A 6,948-nucleotide genomic window follows, 5' to 3' on the forward strand; every position below is an offset into this window, starting at 1 on the left:
ATATATATATATATATATATATATATATATATATATATATATCTTCCTGGGGATAGGGGAGAAAGAATACTTCCCACGTATTCCCTGAGTGTCGTAGAAGGCGACGAAAAGGGAAGGGCTGGGAGGGGGGGGGGGGGGTGTATGGAAATCCTCCCCTCTCGTTTTTTTTTTTTTTTTCTAAGAGAAAGAACAGAGAAGGGGCCAGGTGAGGGTATTCCCTCAAAGGCCCAGTCCTCTGTTCTTAACGCTACCTCGCTAATGCGGGAAATGGCGAATAGTATGGAAAAATATATATATATATATATATATATATATATATATATATATATATATATATATATATATATATATATATATATATATATATATATATATATATATATATATATATCCCTGGGGATAGGGGAGAAAGAACACTTCCAACGCATTCCTCATGTGTCGTAGAAGGTGACTGAAGGGGGCGGGAGCGGGGGCTGGAAACCCTCCATTCCTTGTATTCTAACTTTCTAAAAGTACCTCAGAATACATCTACTAAACATTTCGCTTCAAATCCACGAGTGACGTTATTTTCTCCTCCTTAGTTACATACACAGTTTACAGGTTATTCTCTGTGAAACATGTGCAAGTCTGTCTCCTCCTACTCCACTGATCTATGACCTCCTGATCTCTGCTACCATTACAAACAGCCTCGTTAGGTCACAGTTGTCTGCTGATGTTGGAATTCCTCTGTGCAATTCCTTGTATTTTAAGATTTGACTTTTAGTTGATAAGAATTTGGAGAGGAGTCTACCTAACGGTAACAATGATTCAGAAATATACTATGTAAATATACCGAACCTCTTGTATATGTTTTAGCTTCTTTAATCGGAGGAAAAAAAATTGCTATTAATTCCCGTCAAGACACATTGTAAACACGTGTGATAATGAATGTCAGGGAAATAAGAACCATGACAAAGGCAATGACTCAGATTAATGGCCTTGATGATAAAGACAAAAATGAATCATATGACGACGTGGGACAAACACAAGTTCCTTTGATATGATTAAAGCAGCTGGTGATTACTTCAAATGATGTTGAGGGAAAACAAAGAGAAAACTATGAGAATAACCTTTATTTTAGTGAGCTATCAAGAATTAATCTTGAATATGATAAACTAATGTCGGAGTTTAGTGAAGCTTGGGATGAATCTATGATATTTTGTTTGGAAAACGCAGCTGATGGATTCTTCTCTGTTCCTGAAACAATAGGTAAATCATCTTGTCCCAAATGGTGCCGAACAACCCTGTATGAGTAACGACCCTATATGAGTGGCTCATAGAAGACGTCACTGCCTATCCAGCCAAGCCGAGTGGGAGAGCTATAACCAGGAGGCCACACCTGGGAAGGTGTCACCTGGTACGTCCGGCTGGCCGGCGGTGGCAAGATTGGGCTGGAGTCAAGAACAAATACCTAACTAAGGCTGTTTACCCAGGCCACCTCCCCTGCCTGCCTGCCTGCCCGACCACACCTGGGAAACATAAGGAATAAGCGGAGATGCAGAACCTGCACCACGACAGAGGTGAGCTGTCTCCAGTCGCCAAGGTAACTTGAGGAGAGAATGTTCATGACCTGTGTTGGGAGGAGACCATATACTGTTCACCAGCCTTACGTATACAAGAGGTGTGGGGGCGGGTCGTCAACACAGCTCAGTAAACAATCAATAGTGGCGGTTATAGGTAGTTAGCTAAGAGTTCAATTGTAGCACTTGATCACCTGTTGTCACTGTTAGATTCGTGTGGTGCTCGACTAACTGTCACTCGCTGTCGTTGTTAGAGTTGCCAGGTTACGGGCCCTTACCTGTAGACAGTCCGCTGTCTGATCTTGTCTTACAGGTCAAATATTGTTTAGAGACTCGTCAAGTAGTTGTCTGGCTCGGTCTCTTATGATAAGTAGTCTGCAACATGTATGCAGGTATGTTTAGCGTTAAACTTTCTGGTTATTGACCGTCCGTTATCAAACCAGAATCTGTACCTTACGGCAAAACATACAAATCACGATATTTGCAACATGATAACATGTTTGACCATCAGCAGGTAAGGTCATCAAGCCGCACCATACATACGTCAGACAGTAACATCAGTTGTATAACAGGATGTATATATGTTGTTGGATTTAAGGGCTATCACCTAAAGGTCATGAAGTCAGAATGTGAACCATAAGTTCAACATAAAATGATCATCCAGGTCCAGCAGGTAGCTGGAGTTCGTGAGGATTTTTGGAGGGTTTTCGTGTTGGTGTGAGGAAGAGAAAGAGAGAAAGAGATGGAGAGGAGGAGGGTAACAAGTCCTGGTGTTCAACCCAGGTGCTCCATTGTCAGTCAAGCCAAATATCCAGAGTAATAGTAAAGTGGGTTAGTTTTGGGGTTTTAGGTTCATCGACCGCCTGAGTCAGTAAGGTCAACAAGTTAGTCATAACCACCAATCAAATATTGTTAAACACCTTCACCTGTTGATGATGGCTGTACGGCCATACACACTCACTAAATATTTGACCCATATACGTAATCCTATTTTTCATTTTTTTCTTTTTTTTTACTTTCCGCTCTATCAACTGCTGGGGTCATAACTGTGCTAAACGTCAAACTGTAACCACTATACAAATCATCCTGAACACATTTTCCAGGGGTTCAAGATCATTTTAAGACCATACACGTTCTCACTGCATATATGTCCTTGTTCCTACGACCAATGTTGGATTCTAACGGAGAGCGACCTATGGAAGGTCATTAGGTCACTAATCATTTATATGTTCCACTTTAAAGTCACCTAACAATCCTTTCAACGTATTATTGTCTAAATAGTTGGGACAGTGAAATATAGGAAGATGTACGTTCAAGGAAGACATATACAATGACAGAGTTACGTACAGCGACGACAAGTAGGACAGACAAACCTGAGAAATGGTTGTTGTTGATGGTGTGAACAGTATTATTATTATTACCACACATCACCAGCACACCTTTGATGGCGCTCCTACACCTTCGTGGCTGCTGCACTCTACACAGGAGCAGGGGATGATGGCACATATCTATGAAGTGAAGAGGTTTTCGATGAGACTTTGCTATTTCTTCCCTTCCCTGGTCGATGATACAGCCTTTCCCCAAGGTTACTTGTCATTCCTGGTGTAACGACTTACGGGTTGAGTCCGGTAACACCTTTTGAATAATAGTATGGAACAGAGTGGAGTGACCGAGATGAACAGCGTGTTCTGCACCTCAACTGATTAATTATATGATAAGAATTAAGAGAATTACACACCATAAATGTCACTTGCAAGGATCAAGCCAGAGATGAAGCATAGATAACTAGAAGGGTTAAGGAAACAAAAATTGTAAAATACCTTTACCCGGGATCAGTAGCACCTGTGGCAATGGACACACCTTCGTAATGCTTGATCACTTACAAGCGACAAACTATGATACGTAAACCTTAGGTACTGTTCGTCAGGAGAACAATTTACAAATATTCATAAAAGACATATATATGTTACATATATCTTTATCCGAGACGTGTAACACTTGTGTGGATAGACACAACTTTGTAATGCATGATCCATTACACGAAATGAACTTCACTAACGAAGAGTTATACAACGCGTCGTTGAAGAACATTAATCAAATACCTAAACAGAATTTTTATGTTACGTAAAAGATATTTCTTGATAGTAGTAAACACAAGAAATGGTGACGAAAGAAAAGGGATGTAGAGGTAAATATTTTGTTAAGAAATGAATTGCTCCTACCTTAAACTAGCTCCTTGCAATGGATTTTGTTTTAGATAGCCACAGTAAGATATATTGTGTGATTAATCACTATAAATGTTTATGTTTAACAGGTTTTCTATTTATGATAGTATTTCACTGATTCAGGTTTAAGAACCTTGGTTCTGAACAACCATTATAATGCAACACAATACATATTTATCATAAATAAATCATTTATCACAATAATCATTATGTTTGTACCAGATTCTTTAAGTCCTCAATCACGTTTCTTAATATATAAGGCATTTTTCCGCCACATTTCAATACATAACATATATCTACACGTGTGTAAATATATGTATATGTTTTTATAAATTTTTCTTTGGCTTTTATAATTAAGGTGTAAGATATCCTTCTGAAGAGAATACTAGATAATATTATAGGTTATGTGCGTGTGTGTGTGTGTGTGTGTGTGTGTGTGTGTGTGTGTGTGTGTGTGTGTGTGTGTGAGCGCACATAGGAGGAAAAACATATTTTACACTTACAAGGTTAAGAGACGGGGCAACACGAGTGTACAAATCCTTCCTCAAAACTCTCACGTGATAATGATTAAAGTAGTATACACACACACACACACACACACACACACACACACACACACACACACACACACACACACACACACGCAAAAACACACACACACACACACACACACACACACACACACACACACACACACACACACACACAAACTCAGAGCGGCGCTTTCAATTTTTTATGTAGATTGATTTCCTATCTTAGTTTCGTCTACGGAATTCTACATCTTCAGTTCAGCACAACATTGTGGTAATGAAGGGAAAGTCACCACATTTACAAGCCGAGTGCACGTAGCTTATCCCACCTCGTTAGAGACAAAACTTACCTGTATTTGAATTAATGAACGGGCACAGAGAAGACTAAATTTTATTACACATTTATTATACAACTATATAATTTATATTATATACATTACCACATTTCCTGCACTTTCCATCACAAATTTGTTGAGGTCATGACCTTGTAGTTACCATTACCTTACAACCTTAAGGATGGTGGGCTACAACACCTCTAGATTGATGGAGAAAACGAAAAGTTTCGTTTTACTATTAAGACCACAGAAATGCGGTAATTCCACTTCACTACCACTAACTACTAGTTATTTCACTTGTTGATTTTCACGGCTAAGATTTTCATCCTCTGAGCGAAGCCATACAATAATCGTCCTTATCTACTCTGAGCATTGGATAGCCTCCTGATGATCAAGATTGCTGTTTTGGTCGTCCGTTTCCCTTGTTACTGCTGTGCCTCACTGCACACCTTACATGAGTGCCTTCCACAGTATTAGGGACAGCTGCTGGGCCTCACTGTAGCTACTTCTGGGACGGTTGCCAATCTTCCTCGTATTCCCTCATGACCACAGCGCCAAACCGACTCCCGCCATCAGGCCGAAACGCACAAACATTTCTGACAAAATTGAGACAACCACTTTCGCGTCAGTTTTGACACCAAGTGAATTTATACGACAATTACGCTAAAGATGCTTGGTTTTTCGTTCATGGATTGAAGAGAAGCAACCAACGATGGTTGCTACTGCCCAATCCATGAAGTCCCCCCCACCACGGAAAGGTAACCAAGCTTCGGGGGGGATGGGTGTTTACCCTGACGCCAACGGAGAAACTCAATATTAGTGCAGAGATCTTTTCCTCGGTAAAGAAAGTGTAGCCGGACTCCGCCCTCATGAGGTTACTGCACGACAGCAAAGATCACCCTTTGGTAGGCTGTGCTATAGGCAGCACAACTCCGTCAAAGATCTCACTCCATAAGTGAACTTGTATAGATTCCTTTTTTAACAATTTGTCTTGTCTATAAGGAACTCATCAGTTCTTCTCCAGTGAAAGCAAAAAATCATCGAGAAATTCATTTGTCTTCTCAATATCAGGATCTTGTGGCTCTGTGTGGGGGACGGGGCTGGTGGGCTGTGTGTCTGGCTGTGTCTGGAGAGCGGGGCTGGTGGTCTCTGTGACTGGCTGTGTCTGGGGACCGGGGCTGGTGGTCTCTGTGACTTGCTGTGTCTGGGGAGCGGGGCTGGTGGTCTCTGTGACTTGCTGTGTCTGGGGAGCGGGGCTGGTGGTCTCTGTGACTTGCTGTGTCTGGGAAGCGGGGCTGGTGGTCTCTGTGACTGGCTGTGTCTGGAGATCAGGGGAAGTTTTGGGTATAAATTTCAATATACTGTGAGCGATATCGTCTCTCAACCGATTCCTCTCGATCTTCTCTTGCACGGTCTTCATGATACGTTTGGGCGGCTTTCTCCATTGTCTTTGCATTTCAGTTGGTGATCCTGCGCCATCGAGCCACATGATACCAGAATAGTATCGTTCCTGTTTGCCAACGGGTCCAATCTTGGTGTCACACATGATGCCGAGTGAACCCAAATGGCGGCCGATGTTTACGTTGGAAGCCACGGGCTCGTTATGTATCTTGCAGTAACTTTCATACCGTTGCTGCAGCTCTTTCCTGCTGATAAGGTACCGCTTCATAGTAATAGTCTTTCCCTTCATTTGAACGAAGGTATTCATGAAACTAACAAAGGAAGCCTTTCCTTTGTAATCCCGTTTGTAGTAACAGAAAGCCATTGAAGACGTGGATTGGGTCAGGCGAAGTTACACAGACTAACAAGACAGTCCTATAATCAATGGTCCTGTATCAGCACTGAACTCGAAATACGTCAGAACGACAATTTCAACCCAGGGCTGGAGGGCAAGTTGATGATATTCTCACGTCTTGCTCAACCAAGTAACCTCGGTTAGACCCTTGTTTATATTTAAATATAGTAAAGTCAATATAGTGAAGCTTGATGATTCTATTTATATGTAAGTTGCAATGTAGTTTGTATATATATATATATATATATATATATATATATATATATATATATATATATATATATATATATATATATATATATATGCCATTCTGTCCACCTTTTCCCTTTCTAGACATGTGGTGGTGCATTGGGTAGTGTGGCAACCTTCGTCTTCATCTTTTTGGGTGCAGGCTTTCAAACCTCGTGGAGTAGTTGTGGGGTTTGCTTCTTTGCTGCACCCGACATAGCCATCTGGGCGTAGCTATCTACCCCGGCTGGTGGGTCAGCCAGCATAGCTACACGC

The sequence above is a fragment of the Panulirus ornatus genome, chromosome 70, assembly GCF_036320965.1.
Source record: "Panulirus ornatus isolate Po-2019 chromosome 70, ASM3632096v1, whole genome shotgun sequence".
NCBI classification, from domain to species: domain Eukaryota; kingdom Metazoa; phylum Arthropoda; class Malacostraca; order Decapoda; family Palinuridae; genus Panulirus; species Panulirus ornatus.